Genomic DNA, 20,869 nt, shown 5'->3' with positions numbered 1-20,869 from the left:
TATGTCTCAATGCAACGCGATTGCAATCGCGTTTTTTTTTTTGTTTTTTTTAATTGATTTTTTTTTTTTTCCAGTCCGTCGCTATCAATATCCTCAAACACGAATCTTTCATCCTCGCTCAAATTAATGGGGAAATTGTCGTTTTCTCTGTCCGAATAGCTGTTTTTGTTGGAGGCTCCCATTAAAATCAATGTGAATATGTGAGGAGCCATCAACATGTGACGTCATCGTCTGCGACTTCCGGTAGAGGCAGGGATTTTCTCCAGTTGCAAACTTTATCGTGGATGTTCTCTACTAAATCCATCCATCCATCCATCCATCCATCTTCTTCCGAGGTCGGGTCGGGTCGCGGGGGCAACAGCCTAAGCAGGGAAGCCCAGACTTCCCTCTCCCCAGCCACTTCGTCTAGCTCTTCCCGGGGGATCCCGAGGTGTTCCCAGGCCAGCCGGGAGACATAGTCTTCCCAACGTGTCCCGGGTCTTCCCCGTGGCCTCCTACCGGTTGGACGTGCCCTAAACACCTCCCTAGGGAGGTGTTCGGGTGGCATCCTGACCAGATGCCCGAACCACCTCATCTGGCTCCTCTCGATGTGAAGGAGCAGCTGCTTTACTTTGAGTTCCTCCCGGATGGCAGAGCTTCTCACCCTATCTCTAAGGGAGAGCCCCGCCACACGGCGGAGGAAACTCATTTCGGCTGCTTGTACCCGTGATCTTATCCTTTCGGTCATGACCCAAAGCTCATGACCATAGGTGAGGATGGGAACGTAGATCGACCGGTAAATTGAGAGCTCTGGCTTCACGGTGGCAGAGGGGTTAGTGCGTCTGCCTCACAATACGAAGGTCCTGCAGTCTTGGGTTCAAATCCAGACTCTGGATCTTTCTGTGTGGAGTTTGCATGTTCTCCCCGTGAATGCGTGGGTTCCCCCCGGGTACTCCGGCTTCCTCCCACTTCCAAAGACATGCACCTGGGGATAGGTTGATTGGCAACACTAAATTGGCCCTAGTGTGTGAATGTGAGTGTGAATGTTGTCTGTCTATCTGTGTTGGCCCTGCGATGAGGTGGCGACTTGTCCAGGGTGTACCCCGCTTCCGTCCGATTGTAGCTGAGATAGGCGCCAGCGCCCCCCGCGACCCCGAAAGGGAATAAGCGATAGAAAAATGGATGGAAGGGCCTTCCGGCTCAGCTCCTTCTTCACCACAACGGATCGGTACAACGTCCGCATTACTGAAGAAGCCGCACAGATCCGCCTGTCGATCTCACGATCCACTCTTCCCTCACTCGTGAACAAAACTCCTAGGTACTTGAACTCCTCCACTTGGGGCAGTGTCTCCTCCCCAACCCGGAGATGGCATTCCACCCTTTTCCGGGCGAGAACCATGGACTCGGACTTGGAGGTGCTGATTCTCATTCCGGTCGCTTCACACTCGGCTGCGAACCGATCCAGCGAGAGCTGAAGATCCCGGTCAGATGGAGCCATCAGGACCACATCATCTGCAAAAAGCAGAGACCTAATCCCGTGGCCACCAAACCGGAATCCCTCAACGCCTTGACTGCGCCTAGAAATTCTGTCCATAAAAGTTATGAACAGAATCGGTGACAAAGGACAGCCTTGGCGGAGTCCAACCCTCACTGGAAACGTGTTGGACTTACTGCCGGCAATGCGGACCAAGCTCTGGCACTGATCGTACAGGGAGCGGACCGCCACAATAAGACAGTCCGATACCCCATACTCTCTGAGCACTCCCCACAGGACTTCCCGAGGGACACGGTCGAATGCCTTCTCCAAGTCCACAAAGCACATGTAGACTGTTTGGGCAAACTCCCATGCACCCTCAAGAACCCCGCCGAGAGTAAAGAGCTGGTCCACAGTTCCACGACCAGGACGAAAACCACACTGCTCCTCCTGAATCCGAGGTTCGACCATCCGGCGTACCCTCCTCTCCAGTACACCTGAATAAACCTTACCGGGAAGGCTGAGGAGTGTGATCCCACGATAGTTGGAACACACCCTCCGGTCCCCCTTCTTAAAGAGAGGAACCACCACCCCGGTCTGCCAATCCAGAGGCACCGCCCCCGATGTTCACGCGATGCTGCAGAGTCTTGTCAACCAAGACAGCCCCACAGCATCCAGAGCCTTAAGGAACTCCGGGCGGATCTCATCCACACCTGGGGCCTTGCCACCAAAGAGCTTTTTAACTACCTCAGCGACCTCAGCCCCAGAAATAGGAGAGTCCACCACAGATTCCCCAGGCACTGCTTCCTCATAGGAAGATGTGTTGGTGGGATTGAGGAGGTCTTCGAAGTATTCCTTCCACCTATCCACAACATCCGCAGTTGAGGTCAGCAGAACACCATCCGCACCATACACGGTGTTGATAGAGCACTGCTTCCCCTTCCTGAGGCGGCAAACGGTGGTCCAGAATCGCTTCGAAGCCGTCCGGAAGTCGTTTTCCATGGCTTCCCCGAACTCTGAACTTCCTCTGAACTCTACTAAATCCTTTCAGCAAAAATATGGCAAAATCGCGAAATGATCAAGTATGACACATAGAATGGACCTGCTATCCCCGTTTAAATAAGAAAATCTAATTTCAGTAGACCTTTAAATAAATTGCCAGAAAGAGCCAATTTGCTCAATTTACCTTTAATAAATGAATTTATATATTTATTTAAAAAATGGGTATTTCTGTCTGTTACTCCGTCGTACATTTTTTTTCCTTTTACGGAAGGTTTTTTATAGAGAATAAATGATGAAAAAAACACTTAATTGAACGGGTTAAAAGAGGAAAAAAACAAGAAAAAAATGAAAATTTAATTTTGAAACAGTTTATCTTCAATTTCGACTCTTTAAAATTCTAAATTCAACTGAAAAAAAAATGAAGAGGAAAAACTAGCTAATTCGAATCATTTTGAAAAAATTAAAAAAAGAACTTATGGAACATCATTAGTAATTTTTCCTGATTAAGATTAATTTTAGAATTTTGATGACATGTTTTAAATAGGTTAAAATCCAATCTGCACTTTGTTAGAATATATAACAAATTGGACCAAGCTATATTTCAAACAAAGACAAATCATTATTTCTTCTAGATTTTCCAGAACAAATTTCTTTTTAAAAGAAATTAAAAAGACTTTGAAATAAGATTTAAATTTGATTCTACAGATTTTCTAGATATGCCAGAATATTTTTTTTTAATTTTAATCATAATAAGTTTGAAAAAATATTTCACAAATATTCTTCGTCGAAAAAACAGAAGCTAAAATGAAGAATTAAATCCAAATTTATTTATTATTCTTTACAATTAAAATAAATACTTGAACATTGACTTAAATTGTTTGGAAATAGGAGGAAGGAATTTAAAAGTTAAAAAGGTATATGTGTTTAAAATCCTAAAATCATTTTTAAGGTTGTATTTTTTCTCTAAAATTGTCTTTCTGAAAGTTATAAGAAGCAAAGTTAAAAAATAAATGAATTTATGTAAACAAGTGAAGACCAAGTCTTTAAAATATTTTCTTGGATTTTCAAATTCTGTTTAAGTTTTGTCTCTCTTAGAATTAAAAATGTCGAGCAAAGTGAGACCAGCTTGCTAGTAAATAAATATTAAAAAAAAAATAGAGGCAGCTCACTGGTAAGTGCTGCTATTTGAGCTATTTTTAGAACAGGCCAGCGGGCGACTCATCTGGTCCTTACGGGCGACCTGGTGCCCGCGGGCACCGTGTTGGTGACCCCTGATCTAAGGAATTAATTTAACAACTGGAGACATATTTATATTCACAAAACAGAATTGAAAAGGATAATGATGATGTTGTGTACACATCTTTTATAAGTCATGAGGCATTAAAAATAACACTTGAAGGATCTATAAACGGTAAAAGACAAAAAAATCTAATTTATTTTTGTTTTTAAAAGAGACTAGTGCAAATTGACGTTGATGATAGTGAAAAAAATCTAAATTTCAACAAGCATAAGGTTAGAAAAAAATTATTAATATTTTGCGAGGCATTAAAGGCCTACTGAAATGAGATTTTCTTAGTTAAACGGGGATAGCAGGTTCATTCTATGTGTCATACTTGATCATTTCGCGATATTGCCATATTTTTGCTAAAAGGATTTAGTAGAGAACATTGACGATTAAGTTCGCAACTTTTGGTCGCAAACAGAAAAGCCCTGCCTTTACCGGAAGTAGCAGACGATGACATCACCCGTTGATGGCTCCTCACATATTCACATTGTTTATAATGGGAGGCTCCAACAAAAAGAGCTATTCGGACCGAGAAAACGACAATTCCCCCATTAATTTGAGCGAGGATGAAAGATTCATGTTTGAAATCAAGTAAAAAAAACAAAAAACGCAATTGCATTGGGACAGATTCAGATGTTTTTAGACACATTTTCTACGATAATTCTGGGAAATCCCTTATCTTTCTATAGAGTTGCTAGTGTTTTAGTGAGTTTAATAGTACCTGATAGTCAGAAGGGTGTGTCCACGGGTGTCTTGAGGCCAGTGTCTGATGGAAGTCGATGGCAGGTGTACGAACGGCACAAGCTCAGCTGATCTCCGGTAAGTGGCGACTTTTTACCACAATTTTCTCACCGAAAACTGCTGGTTGACATTTGGTCGGGATCCATGTTCGCTTGACCGCTCTGATCCATACTAAAGTTTCACTTCCGGGAATTTTAAACAAGGAATCACTGTGTGTTTGTGTGGCTAAAGGCTAAAGCTTCCCAACTCCATCTCTCTACTTTGACTTATCCATTATTAATTGAACAAATTGCAAAGGATTCAGCAACACAGATGTCCAAAATACCGTGTAATTATGCGGTTAAAGCAGACGACTTTTAGCTGTGTGTGTGCGCAGCGCTAATATTTTCTAACAGACCGTGACGTCACGCGTACACGTCAGCATTCCGCGACGTTTTCAACAGGACACTTTGCGGGAAATTTAAAATTGCAATTTAGTAAACTAAAAAGGCCGTATTGGCATGTGTTGCAATGTTAATATTTCATCATTGATATATAAACTATCAGACTACGTGGTCGGTAGTAGTGGGTTTCAGTACGCCTTTAAATACTTTTAAAAAAACAAAATTAAAATCCTATCCTCACCTATGGTCATGAGCTTTGGGTCATGACCGAAAGGATAAGATCACGGGTACACGGGTGGCGGGGCTCTCCCTTAGAGATAGTGTGAGGAGCTCTGCCATCTGGGAGAAGCTCAAAGTAAAGCCGCTGCTCCTCCACATCGAGAGGAGCCAGATGAGGTGGTTCGGGCATCTGCTCAGGATGCCACCCGAACACCTCCCTAGGTCCAACCGGTAGGAGGCCACGGGGAAGACCCAGGACACATTGGGAAGACTATGTCATGGCTGGCCTGGAAACGCCTCGGGATCCCCCAGGAAGAGCTAGACGAAATGGCAGGGAAGAGGGAAGTCTGGGCTTCCCTGCTTCGGCTGCTGCCCCCGCGACCTGACCTCGGATAAGTGGAAGAAGATGGATGGATAGATGGAAAAAAACAAAATAAAAATAAAAATATTGATGTATACAGATAATATATTACTATTAAGACAAATAATAATAATCATAACAATAATGAACAAAAAATGCAAATCTGTGCAAAGGTTAGAAAAAAAGGTTAGAAAAAGGTAAGAAAAAATGTACTAATATTTTGCGAGGCATTAAATACTTAAAAAAACAAAATGAAAATGAAAGTAATAATATTTACAGATAATATAGTACTGTTAAGCCAAATAATAATAATCATAACAATAATGAACAAAAAAATGCAAATCTGTGCAAAGTTAATGAGCAATGATAAAAATGATTTAGTAAGAAAAACAAAAGAAAAACAAAACAAAAGGCATTATAGGCAAAAACATCATAAATCATAGCACATAATAAAGAATTCACTAAATATGAAAATAAATTCCCATTAATTAATACCATTTTTAAAAGGTTTAATATTGACGGATACATTTAGTAGACAAATAAATACTGTTAAGGGAATCATTTTTACTAAAAAAACAACAACTTTTGAATACTTTGCTGAAGACAAAGACAAACACTACTACTACTACTACTAACAACAATAATAATAATAATAATGCAATACAATTAAGAAATCTGCTGAAAAGTTCAAGAATAACGATAACATTATTCAGCTAAATAAATAACAATAAAAAGGTAATGATAAACACACAAAAAAAATCATGACAAATAGTTAGTCGACTAAATATGCAAAAAAAATATTTAAAAAATACACATAATTTAATTTAGAAATATAAATGTTGTAATAACAATGACTAATAAATTATAAGGGAAATATTATTTAGGGAATCCATTTAAAGTAAAAAAAAATACTATAATATTTTGCTGGAGACAATAATACAGTATTAATGATAATAATTATGTGAAAATAATAACAATAATAGAAATGCATTCAAATAAATAATTAATTGAGTTCATGAAGAATAACAAACTAAACATAGCAAAACATTTAGTTAACAGAACACAAGGAATCCACTAAGTATGAAAGAATACAAATTAAATAATATTTTTGAAGAATTGTGCAATAACTATAAATGAAATTAATCAAAAGGAAATAATATTTTGGAATCTAAAAAAAACTACTTTTGAATCTTTTTCTAGAGACGTTAATAAAAATAGATGTCAATAAAATCATAATTATGACTATAAAAAATAAATGAAGAAAGGGAGTCCATGTAAAAATTGTAAAAAGATATACAGTACGTAGTAAAATATATAGTTAATAAATAACATTGAAAATGACAAAGGGAAAATGAACACAATTTTGGAGACAAGTTTTAGCTGAGCACGAAGCAAGGAAAGGTAAGGAGCTAACTGAAAGGGTGTGAGAAATTAAAAATACATAAAATAAATGGTGTAAAAATTAATGTTAAGATATTTTGTAATGTTAAACAACTTGAAAAGTATCCTTAATTTGCTTAAGAGCTTTCCCTGACTAACTGCTGGTTGTTGGTTGACCGGTTGCCGTGGTAACCTGCCTGCCTCATAGTGTTGAACCCCACACTGGGTGCTTTTCTCCCACAGGCTGGCAGGGCAGCTGGCTCAGAGCCCACATACCTTCTTCATCATTGAAGCCTCAGGATAATGGAGGAGGAAGAGGAGGGGGTGGCAACAGTGATGCTGGCTTCAATTGGCAGACATGTTGTGTTCAAGGTGAAATGTGGGGCTTTCATATCAGGTTTACAGATCATGTGGTATTTAGTAAGAAGGGAGGACTTCCGCTCCAAAATATTACATTATTTTTTTAACTTTAAAGGCCTACTGAAATGAGTTTTTCTTATTTAAACGGGGATAGCAGGTCCATTCTGTGTGTCATACTTGATCATTTCACATTATTGCCATATTTTTGCTGAAAGGATTTAGTAGAGAACATCGACGATAAAGTTGGCAACTTTTGGTGCTGATAAAAAAGCCCTGCCTTTACCGGAAGTCGCAGACGATGACGTCACAAGGGTGAGGGCTCCTCACGTCCTCACATTGTTTTTAATGGGAGCCTCCAGAAGCAAGTTATTCAGATCGAGAAAACGACATTTTCCCCATTAATTTGAGCGAAGATGAAAGATTTGTGGATGATGATATTGATAGCGAAGGACTAGAAAAAAATAATAAAATAAAAAATAAAGTTAAAAAAAAAGGCGATTGCATTGGGACGGATTCAGATGTTTTTAGACACATTTACTAGGATAATTCTGGGAAATCCCTTATCTTTATATTGTGTTGCTAGTGTTTTAGTGAGATTAAATAGTACCTGATAGTCGGAGGGTTGTGTCCACGGGTGTCTTGAGGCCAGTGTCTGAGGGAAGTCCCGGCTAATACAAGGACGGTGCAAACTCCACAGATCTCCGGTAAGAGGCGACTTTTCAACACAATTTTCTCACCGAAACCTGCCGGTTGACAAGTGGTCGGGAACCATGTTCGCTTGACCGCTCTGATCCATAGTAAAGCTTCACCTCCGGGAATTTTAAACAAGGAAACACCGTGTGTTTGTGTGGCTAAAGGCTAAAGCTTCCCAACTCCATCTTTCAACTTTGACTTCTCCATTATTAATTGAACAAATTGCAAAAGATTCAGTAACACAGATGTCCAGAATACTGTTTAATTGCGTGACGAAAAGAGACGACTTTTAGCCGCAAGTGGGGCTGTGCTAATATTTCCTGACAGTCTGTGACATCACGCGCATCATTCCGCAACGTTTTCAACAAGAAACTCCGTGGGAAATTTAAAATTGTAATTTAGTAAACTAAAAAGGCCGTATTGGCATGTGTTGGAATGTTAATATTTCATCATTGATATATAAACTATCAGACTACGTGGTTTGTAGTAGTGGGTTTCAGTAGGCCTTTAAAAATGAATTTACTCGTTTTATTATGACTATTCTGTACACATTAACACTGCTGTCGTTCTCAAAATAATGTTCATCTTCCAAATTATCTTTAAAAATCTATATTTATGTGGAAAAAATATAGGGTTTTAGTGGAATTTTTCAAAGTTGTTCTCCTTTGAGTGAAGCCATAATTCTATTCTAAAAAGTAACAGATTGAGAGTGATAGTGACGAGCATTTACTAATTAGCATCGAGCTTGAAGATGCTAGCTTGTCGGTGCCCTTCGCGGGGATACAAATCGATATTTAACACGAAAAATATTATACTACCAAAATGAAAATGCTCACGGCTACATGGTTAGAGTATCCCCGGCCAAGTCATACCAAAGACTATAAAAATGGGACCCATTATTTCAGCATCAAGGGTTGGAATTGGGTGTTAAATCACCTAAATGATCCCCGACCGCGGCCACAGCTGCTGCTCACTGCTCCCTTCACCTCCCAGGGGATGGAACAAGGGAATGGGTTAAATGCAGAGAGTAATTTCACCACACCTAGTGTGTGTGTGTGTGTGTGTGTGTGTGTGTGTGTGACTATCAGTGGTACTTTAACTGTTTAACTTAAATTACAACAATATTCATTAGCTTGTAAATAGCCTTGGGAGGCTAATATTTTGGTTGGGAAAACTTCAGGCAAGGAAGCAAAGCTTGTGCTTAATCAATCTCGTTACCCTGCATAATAACAATAAAGCTGATTCTTAGCTTAGTTAACGACAAGTCATATTACACACTGTTTCTCTAAAAATGGAACTTTTTGATTTTAAAAAAAACTTTCTTTTTCCTACAATATTTCAACTTTATTTTATTTTATTTTTTATTTTTTTGCTAAGTTTATTTCCGGCTTCACGGTGGCAGAGGGGTTAGTGCGTCTGCCTCACAATACGAAGGTCCTGCAATCCTGGGTTCAAATCCAGGCTCGGGATCTTTCTGTGTGGAGTTTGCATGTTCTCCCCGTGAATGCGTGGGTTCCCTCCGGGTACTCCGGCTTCCTCCCACTTCCAAAAACATGCATAGGTTGATTGGCAACACTAAATTGGCCCTAGTGTTTGAATGTGAGTGTGAATGTTGTCTGTCTATCTGTGTTGGCCCTGCGATGAGGTGGCGACTTGTCCAGGGTGTACACTGCCTTCCGCCCGATTGTAGCTGAGATAGGCGCCAGCGCCCCCCGCGACCCAAAAAGGGAATAAGCGGTAGAAAATGGATGGATGGAAGTTTATTTCCTTACAATGCGGCCCTGGTTCTGTTCTAAAGTACAAAATTGGGAATCCTACAGCGACTAGCATTTGGAGGCTAGCCTTTAGCTTTAAGGCGCTAATGGCTAGCTCTTTGTGGCCCCTAACAAACATTAAAACATGTTTTATCAACACCTTAACATTAAACTACCAGAATGAAAACAAACATTATAATGCTATTCATTACCCTGTAGATGGACAGAGAATGCTAATAATTCGGTGGTGGATACTTCAGACTAGGGAGGGACGTTTGTGTTTAGCTTGAATGCTAATTACTAACAATAATACACAATATTTTCTCTAAAAATATGAATTAAAAAAATAAGAAAAATACAATCCTTTTTCTAAAATATTTTAATTTTATTTTTGAAATGTAATGGGTTTTTTTCTCCTTCCCTTCCCATGTAAAATTAGTGGGCATTTAAAAGCTAGCACTGCTTGCTAAGGAAGGTTAAACTCAACTTGCATGCTATTCAGCTGTCTTAAAATCTTGATAAAAAACTCTAAACTACTGGACACTTGTGGCAAAGTGACAAAAAGTGCCTTTCCTTAAAGTACTCGTTCGGGCCTCAATGACACAGTCCTGCTGAGTTAGCAAACAGGAAACCTGCACCTTTGCCCTTCTAATGGACACTTGAACATGACAGGACAAATGAGCCTGTCAACGCTGAACGGTACGGATGACTCTGTTTGACTCCGCTTGACTAAGAAATAAATAACACTTCCACAAAAAAAATCAAAAAAAAAATCGCGAAAGTTTAATCCTGCAAATGGCCGACTGTAAATCCGCAGATTGAGGTCAGAGCTCCTGCTAAAGATGACAGGAAAGCTTACTTACTTACATTTTAGGATTTCACAAACTTGATGGCACATTTTCCATTTGTTGGTTCGTTTGCAGGATTAGGCAAAAGGCACATGCGTTTCCCCCCCTTCCACCCAACACTTTCTGCCTCAATTCTGTCTTTGTGACACACATGTATTGATTAATTTATTGATTAGGCAGACATCTGGACAGACAAAGACACCATCAGTGTTTCTCTTCCTTTGTTTAATCTATCCATCCATCTATCTATCTATCTATCTATCTATCTATCTATCTATCTATCTATCTATCTGTCTACCATGAATTGATTTATGTGGACCCCGACTTAAACAAGTTGAAAAACTTATTGGGGTGTTACCATTTAGTGGTCAATTGTACGGAATATGTACTGAACTGAACTGTGCAATCTACTAATAAAAGTATAAATCAATCAATCAAAGTGTGTCTGTCTGTCTATCTATCTATCTATCTATCTATCTATCTATCTATCTATCTATCGATCTATCGACGCTATGTCGCCCTCCAGTGTTTCAATCTCGTAATCACGGGAAGTGTTGTCGTTACAGTCAGCAGTGGTGCCATCTGGACAGTAGATGGCAGTATAAACCATAATTCACAATGGGAAATAACCAACGAAGAAGAAAGACTACCGGAAAAGGAAATGCCTTTCTGTTTTGAACACGTTATAGAGAGGTCCCCATTTACGCGCTGTTTTGTACTGTTTTCATAATGTTTTATAATGTTTTATTTTGTTGTTTGACTTACTGTTTGTAATTGTTGAAATGTATGAATAAACATTTATATATATATATATATGTATATATATATATATATATATATATATATATATATATATATATATATATATATATATATAAAGGTCCCCATTTACTGTAGGAAAGGTACAATCGTTTTTTGTTGTTTTATAAATTAATGAGAGCAACCTAGAAATGATTATGTTGCAAGCAAAATGTTTCATACACAAAAGTCGATTTCTAAACATGAACTCGAAATTCTCACATTGTTTACAGCAGGGATCGCAAACTCACTTTACCTGGGGGCCGCAAGAAAAGATTTCCTAAAACAAAAATGTACATACTCATCATGCAATAAATTTGTAATTAGCCGACGCATGGAGAATAATTTTATTTCCGCAATCTGTGTCGTTCAGCTTTCCCTCCCTACAGCAACACAGTGGTCGGCGGATAATAGCCGGGAAAGTACCGGGATACCGAGCGCAAAAAAGTGACGGCTCCCAGAGTGTTATTCAGCATCATATAGAAATATATATATAGTGTTCGTGTGAGACAATGCAAATTAAACAATTAAAAAAAATAACGTTTTAAATTGGTTCAGGTTATCAGGGACTGTTATTACTGACGGACAGGTGTCGCAGTGTGACTGCAGCCGGGCACATGAGAAAACCCTCGTCTTCATGGCAACGTCTCTGTCACTTTAACTCACTTGCCGCTTTTCCACTAACGCACGGGTAGGCAACCCAGAACGGTGAAAGAGCCATGTTGGACCCAAATAACACAATGCTGTCAAGCGCCATTCATATAAAACTTGCAGGCTGTGTGCCTGAGCCCCTTGGTTTAAAGGATTTCTAGTTATTAATAAAATCTTGGAAGATGGTTTAAAAAAAGTCCCTAAATTGTGTTTATTGGAGTAATTTAAGTTGTTTTAAATAAGCCCAGTTATACACACACACACACACACACACACACACACACACACACACACACACACACAGCACGGTGGAACAGGGGCTAGTGCATGTGCCTCACAATACGCAGGTCCTGCAGTCCTGGGTTCAATCCTGGGCTCGGGATCTTTCTGTATGGAGTTTGCATGTTCTCCCTGTAACTGCGTGGGTTACCTCCTAATACTCCGGCTTCGTCCCACTTCCAAAGACATGCACCTGGGGATAGGTTGATTGGCAACACTAAATTGGCCCTAGTCTGTGAATGTTGTCTGTCTATCTGTGTTGGCTCTGCGATGAGGTGGCGACTTGTCCAGGGGGTAGACCGCCTTCTGCCTGAATGCAGCTGAGATAGGCTCCAGCGACCCCCCGCAACCCCAAAAGGGACAAGCGGTAAAAAATGTATGGATAGATGCATACACACATATGGCCTAGTGGTTAGTGTCCGCCCTGAGATCGGTAGGTTGAGAGTACCCTGGCTGAGTCATAACAAAGACTATACAAATCATACCTTTTACCTCCCTGCTTGGCACTCAGCATCAAGGGTTGAAACTGTGGGTTAAATCACCAATAATGATTACCGGGCGTGACAACCGCTGCTGCTAACTGCTCCCCTCACCTCCCAGGGGGTGAGGGTGATTAACTTTATAATCATTAACTTATAATTTAAAGGCAGCATCACATTGCAAAAAAGTTGGCACATGGGAATTTTTACCCCTATGTTCCATGGCCTTTCGTTTTAACAACACTCGGTAAACGTCTGGGAGCTGAGACCAATTTTTTAAGCTTTTCAGGTGGAATTATTTCCCATTCTTGCTTGATGTACAGCTTAAGTTGTTCAACAGTCCGGGGTCTCCGTTGTGGTATTTGACGCTTCATAATGCGCCACAAATTTTCAACAGGATACAGGTCTGGACTGCAGGCAGGCCAGTCTAGTACCCGCACTCTTTTACTACAAAACCACGCTGTTGTAACACGTGCAGAATGTGGCTTGGCATTGTCTTGCTGAAATAAGCAGGGGTGTCCATGAAAAACCCGTTGCTCGGATGACAACATATGTTGCTCCAAAACCTGTATGTACTTTTCAGCATTAATGGTGCCTTCACAGATGTGTAAGTTACCCATGCCTTAGCCACTAATACACCCCCATACCATCACAGATGCTGGCTTTTGAACTTTGCGCCTAGAACAGTCCGGATGGTTCTTTTCCTCTTAGGTCCGGGGGATACGACGTCCACAGTTTCCAAACACAATTTGAAATGTGAACTCGTCACACCACAGAACACTTTTCCACTTTGCATCAGTCCATCTTAGATGAGCTCAGGCCTAGCGAAGCCAACAGCGTTTCTGGGTGTTGTTAATAAACAGCTTTGGCTTTGCATTGTAGAGTTTTAACTTGCACTTACAGATGTAGCGACCAACTGTAGTTACTGACAGTGGTTTTCTGAAGTGTTCCTGAGCCCATGAGGTGATATCCTTTACACATTGATGTTGCTTTTTAATGCAGTACCGCCTGAGGGATCAAAGGGTACGGCCTTCAATGTTGGTTGCAGTGATTTCTCCAGATTCTCTGAACCTTTTGATGATATTACGGACCGTAGATGGTAAAATCCCTAAATTCCTTGCAATAGCTTGTTGAGAAATGTTCTTAGACTGTTTGACAGTTAGCTTTCCCATTTGTTCACAAAGTGGTGACCCTTGTACTATCCTTGTTTGTGAGTGACTGAACATTTCATGGAAACTGCTTTTCTACCCAATCATGGCACCCACCTGTTCCCAATTAGCCTGCTCACCTGTGGGAAGACCTGAACAAGTATTTCATGAACATTTTTCAACTTTCTCAGTCTTTTTTGCCACTTGTCCCAGCTTTTTTGAAATATTGCGGGCATTAAATTCCAAATGAGCTATTATTTGCAAAAAACAATAGTTTACTAGTTCAAACTTTAAGTATCTTGTCTTTGCAGTCCATCCAATTGAATATAGGTTGAAATATATATATTGTATTCTGTTTTTATTTACGATTTACACAACGTGCCAACTTCACTATACATATACACACACATATATATATATATATATATATATATATATATATATATATATATATATATATATATATATATATATATATATATATATATATATATATATATATATATATATATTGTAGCGGTTGATTTACGGACATAATTCGCCACACCTAGTGCTTGACCTTATTGTTATTATTCACTGTACTGTTCGAGTATGCACATGACAATGTTGTTCTGTTTCACTGTACTGTTCAATTAGGCACATGACAAGGTTGCAGGTAATTCGGCGCGGCCCCTTTAAGTGGCCGGCAGGAGTTTCTCCCAAAGGTGGGGGTTTGTTGTTCCCGCCATTTTTGAGTGTCTTAAGTCAGTCTGTTCTGGTTCTAAAAGAATAAAGGACGCACACGTTTTTGTGTGTCAACGATACACGAAGTTGTCTTGCTTTCACGCTACAAGCACAACACTGGTGACCCCGACGTTTCACTGAACGAATTCAGTGGATTTTTTTTCGACCATGACGGCGAATGCAGTTTCTCTGAAGCTGCCCGAGTTCTGGGAATCTTCCGCGACTGTATGGTTTGCCCAGGCCGAGGCACAGTTCACCCTGCGAGGTATCACCGAAGACGACACTAAGTTCCATTATGTTGTGTCCTCCCTCGGGAGCGCGACGGCGTCCAGAGTGGCTAGCGTCCTTACGCACCCACCGGAGAGGAACAAGTACCTCACGTTGAAGGCTCACCTGTTACAGACATTTGGACTTACCGACGCGGAGCGAGCTCGGCGCCTTTTTTCGTTGCAGGGGCTTGGCGATTGCAAGCCCTCTGAACTCATGGACAAAATGCTAAACCTCTTGGGTGAGCACAGCCCAGGATTTCTGTTCGTGCAGCTTTTCCTGACACTCCTGCCTTCTCAGGTGCGGGCTGCTTTGGCTAACACCGCCATTTTGGACTGCCGCGAACTAGCTGCTGAAGCGGATAAAGTTTTTGTAGCCACCCAACCGACCTATGTGGCTGCATTTCTACCGGCTGAGGCAGATTCGCCGCGGCGCCCCCCAGGCGGCAACCGGATTCTGGATTATGTTTTTTCCATGCGAAGTTCGGGACAAAAGCCAGGCGCTGCCGAACCCCGTGCAGTTTTCGAAGACCGCCGCCGGGAAACGCCGGGGCCGGCGCTCAGCAGTAGCCATGAGTGTCGGCAGTACTGGCAGGCTGCTCTTCATCCAAGACTCCCTCTCTGGACGTCGGTTCCTGTGTGACACGGGCGCGCAGAGGAGCGTCCTGCCAGCATCAAACTTGGACATGCTGTCTGAGTCTCATGGCCCCCCCATGGAAGCGGCCAACGGCAGCCCCATCCGCACTTATGGAATACGGTACGTGGAAGTGTGTTTTGGTGGACAGCGTTTCAGTTGGAACTTTGTGACTGCTAAAGTGACAGTGCCGCTCATCGGGGCAGATTTTCTCTGTGCTTTCGGCCTCCTTGTGGATGTTAAAAACAGGCGTTTGGTGGATGCAATTACGTTCTGCTCCTACAAGTGCAGTCTCAGCGCGACAGACTCAATCAGACTTTCCAGCATGCTACCCACCGCAGACGTTTTTCTGCGCCTCCTCGCCGATTTCCCCACCCTGGTGCAGCCCACGTTCTCGTCAGCTACCACCAAACATGGTGTGGAACACCACATCTCCACCACGGGCCCTCCTGTGCACGCACGTGCCCGGCGCCTGGACCCCGCTAAGCTCTCCATCGCTAGAGCTGAATTTGAGACCATGGAACGCCTCGGGATAATTCGCCGCTCAGACAGCCCGTGGGCGTCGCCCCTCCACATGGTGGAGAAGCCCGGAGGTGGTTGGCGGCCGTGCGGGGATTACCGCAGACTCAACGAGGCGACTACCCCGGACCGTTACCCTGTCCCCCACATACAAGACTTTTCCGCCAACCTGGCTGGTAAAACTGTATTTTCTAAGGTAGATCTCGTCCGGGGCTATCATCAGGTGCCGGTCCACCCCTCTGATATTCCGAAGACAGCGGTAATTACCCCATTTGGACTGTTTGAATTTTTACGCATGCCATTTGGCCTTAAGAGCGCCGCACAGACTTTCCAGCGGTTGATGGACTCTGTTTTACGTGATTTGCCGTTTTTGTTTGTTTACTTGGACGATATCCTGGTAGCAAGCACCTCGCAAGCCGAACATGTGACCCACCTTAGGACTCTTTTTCAGCGTCTTAGCCAACACGGGCTCATTGTTAACCCGGCTAAGTGCCAATTCGGGGTGTCTGTGATCGACTTCCTCGGTCATCGTGTCACGGAGTGCGGGGCAGTTCCCCTCCCAGCAAAGGTGGCTGCCATCGCAAACTTCCCCCGCCCACTCACGGTTAAGGCTCTCCAGGAGTTCCTGGGCATGGTAAATTTTTACCATCGTTTTATTCCCAGGGCAGCTGACCTCATGCGGCCGCTGTATGATGCGCTTAAAGGAGCTACTCCCAAGCACATGGTGGACTGGTCTGACACGCGGCACAGTGCTTTTGTGGGGGTCAAGTCTGCTCTCGCTAACGCTACCCTGCTGGCACACCCATTACCCGATGCTCCCATTGCAATCACCACAGACGCGTCAGACTATGCCGTAGGTGCAGTGCATGAGCAGTGGGTGGGCGGCACTTGGCAACCTTTGGCTTTCTTTAGCAGGCAGTTGCGCCCCTGCGAGCGGAAATATAGCACATTTGACCGTGAGCTCCTCGGCCTCTATCTGGCCATACGCCATTTCCGTTCGTTGCTTGAGGGCCGGCCTTTCACAGCTTTTGTGGACCACAAACCGCTCACTTTCGCGATGGCCAAGACAACTGAACCGTGGTCGGCTCGGCAACAGAGGCACCTCTCCTACGTCTCAGAGTTCACGACAGACATCCAACACCTTGCTGGTAAGAGCAATGTCGTTGCTGACTGCCTTTCCCGAGCTGTCGCTGGCGCCGTCCATGTCGGGCTCGATTTTGCTCAAATGGCAGTTGACCAGGCCGACGACCCTGACATCAAAGCTCTGAAGGCTGCAACCACAGGGTTACGGTTGTCTGAGGTCCCTTTTGAGGACACAGGGGTTATGCTCCTTTGTGACATCGCTACCGGTCGGCCACGGCCCCTTGTGCCCGCCTGTTGGAGGCGGCGTGTTTTCGACTCCATCCACGGCCTTTCTCACCCGGGCAGGAAACCTTCCCAGCGGCTAGTAGCTGCAAAATTTGTCTGGCGGGGATTAAAGAAAGATGTTAGGGACTGGGTTTCCACCTGTGTAGCATGCCAGCGCTCAAAGGTGCACTGCCACACGCGGGCTCCACTGGCACCGTTTACGGTTCCGGAGCGCCGTTTTGACCATGTCAATGTGGACTTGGTCGGCCCTCTTCCATCCTCACGCAGCTACACATACCTTCTCACGATGGTTGACAGGACCACCCGCTGGCCGGAAGCAGTACCTCTGACGTCCGCCACCTCCGCAGAGGTGGCACGCGCGTTCATTGGTACGTGGGTTGCCCGTTTCGGTACCCCGTCGGACATATCATCCGACCGGGGCTCGCAGTTCACTTCTGAGCTTTGGGCCGCTGTGGCCGAGAGCTTGGGAGTGAAACTCCACCACACAACGGCATATCACCCACAGGCCAATGGTATGTGTGAGCGATTTCACAGATCCATGAAGGCAGCGCTTAGGGCGTCCCTGAAGGACAGCGCCTGGGTAGACAAACTCCCTTGGGTAATGCTGGGCCTTCGGACTGCCCCCAAGGAAGACCTGCAATCTTCCTCGGCAGAGTTGGTGTATGGGCAGCCCCTGCGTGTGCCGGGAGATTTCATTCCTAACACGACGGCATCTTGGTCCGCTGGTGAGCAACGAGCTGCTCTCCTCGATGCTGCCAAGGGTTTTGCCCCCATCCCCACTTCTCAGCACGGACTTACGCCGTCTCATGTTCCCACTTCTTTAAGGGGTGCAGCTTTTGTTTTTGTCCGCCACGACGCCCACCGCGGCCCCTTTCAGCCCCCTTACAATGGGCCATTTCGCGTCCTAGAGAGCGGGGACAAACATTTTCTCTTGGATATCGGGGGTCGGTCTGAAAAGATCACGGTGGACCGGCTGAAAGCGGCCCACTTAGATCTTAGTCAGCCGGTTACCACAGCTGTACCCCCACGCCGGGGTCGTCCGCCCGCGTTGCCTAGGCCTCATAATGACTTTTTGCATCCTTCTGAGCAATCCCTCGGTACCTTGGACTGTGCAGATTCCATTCCGTTTCCCCCTGCTGACTCCCCGGCGTTAGTACCAGTCCGGCGCACCCGGTCGGGTAGACCTGTTCGTGCCCCTGTCTATTGACCGTTTATTTTCCTTAGTGATGGCGAATTCTGGGGGGACGTGTGTAGCGGTTGATTTACGGACATAATTCGCCACACCTAGTGCTTGACCTTATTGTTATTATTCACTGTACTGTTCGAGTATGCACATGACAATGTTGTTCTGTTTCACTGTACTGTTCAATTAGGCACATGACAAGGTTGCAGGTAATTCGGCGCGGCCCCTTTAAGTGGCCGGCAGGAGTTTCTCCCAAAGGTGGGGGTTTGTTGTTCCCGCCATTTTTGAGTGTTTTAAGTCAGTCTGTTCTGGTTCTAAAAGAATAAAGGACGCACACGTTTTTGTGTGTCAACGATACACGAAGTTGTCTTGCTTTCACGCTACAAGCACAACAATATATATATATATATATATATATATATATACACACATTAGGGGTGTGGGAAAAAATCGATTCGAATACGAATCGAATCCGGAGCGCGATTCAGAATCAATTCTCATTTTTAAAAAAAAATCTATTTTTAATTTTTAAATTTTTTTTAATCAATCCAACAAACCACTACACAGCAATACCATAATAACAATGCAATCCAATTCCAAAACCAAACCTGACCCAGCAACACTCAGAACTGCAATAAACAGAACAATTGAGAAGACACAAACACGACAGAACAAATTAAAAGTAGTGAAACAAAAATGAATATTATCAACAACAGTATCAATATTAGTTATAATTTCAGCATAGCAGTGATTAAAAATCCCTCATTGACATTATCATTAGACATTTATAAAAATAAAAAAAATAACAATAGTGTCACATTGGCTTACACTTGCATCGCATCTCATAAGCTTGACAACACACTGCGTCCAATGTTTTCACAAAGATAAAATAAGTCATATTTTTGGTTCATTTAATAGTTAACACAAATTTACATTATTGTAATCAGTTGATAAAACATTGTCCTTTACAATGTACCTATGATGAAAATTACAGACCTCTGTCATCATTTTAAGTGGGAGAACTTCCACAATCGGTGGCTCACTAAATACTTTTTTGCACCACTGTATATGTGTGTATATATATATATACACAAAATACATTAATATATTTTACAGTGAATCGAGAATCATTTTGAACTGAGAATTGATTCTCAATTGACTTGTTATTCCTAAGAATTGAACTGAATCGTGTGATGCCCAAAGATTCACAGCCCTAAAATATATACATGTGTATATATACCAATATAAATAGCACTATTGATAAGGAATAGTGATAATAATTACCTCTAATAACAACAATACATGTTTCAAATGCAACAATGCATATTTGTGATGAAAACTTGAATAACAAAAGAAAGCAGATACATGAATGGGATAAAAGAGAAGCAAACTATTTTAACCTTGTAGATTGTTATAGTAAAAATATGTTAAGCTTTATCAGTGTGCTGTGTTTCCCTTAGGTGGGACAATGATGAAACGTGATTATATGCATGAGTGTATGTATCCTAATGTGCTTGTGTGTGTACAGTACGTGTACATGTTAGTATAGTGACTGTGCATGTAATTGTATGTAACTTGTGTGTATGTATGTAGGAGCGTATGTACCTATGTATGTGCAGAAGTACTTGTGTGTATGTATGAATGTATATACGTATGTATATATTTATTAATTGTGTGTGTGTTTGGATGAACAATATATTTGTTTCCCAGTGTGTGCGGGAACCGAAATACGGCCCAGCCCCCCAGAGAGTCCAACCCAAAGCAGCAGGCGTGGTGCCCAGGGACCACCAGCCCCACGCAGTCAGGCCGGTCAGCAACCAGACCCCCAGAAACAGGTCCACCGTGCTGCCTGACAGGTGAGCAGCAGGCCGTAGACAGATTGTCCCAGTAGACAAGGCACGGGAGAACCAGGGGACAGCCAGCCTCCAAGCCAGTGAGAGACCATACTCAGGCGGGCAGCAAGACGTGACGCCAAACACGAGTTGAGTTTATACCAAAATGGATACATGGATGATACAGCAGATGATTGGGAGAATGTCATGTGGTCAGATGAAAACAAAATATAACTTTTTGGTATAAATTCAACTCGTCGTGTTTGGAGGAAGAATACTGTGTTGCATCTCAAGAACACCATAGCTACTGTGAAGCATGGGGGTGGAAACATCATGCTTTGGGGCTGTTTTTCTGCTAAGGGGACAGGACGATTGATCCGTGTTAAGGAAAGAATGAATGGGGCCATGTATCGTGAGATTTTGAGCCAAAACCTCCTTCCATCAGTGAGAGCTTTGAATGGTTGACCAAATACTTATTTTCCACCATAATTTACAAATAAATTCTTTAAA

Source organism: Nerophis ophidion, linkage group LG04 (assembly GCF_033978795.1).
Source record: "Nerophis ophidion isolate RoL-2023_Sa linkage group LG04, RoL_Noph_v1.0, whole genome shotgun sequence".
In the NCBI taxonomy this organism is placed as follows: domain Eukaryota; kingdom Metazoa; phylum Chordata; class Actinopteri; order Syngnathiformes; family Syngnathidae; genus Nerophis; species Nerophis ophidion.
The sequence above is the reverse complement of the archived record's forward strand: the minus strand, read 5'-3'. Positions refer to the sequence as shown.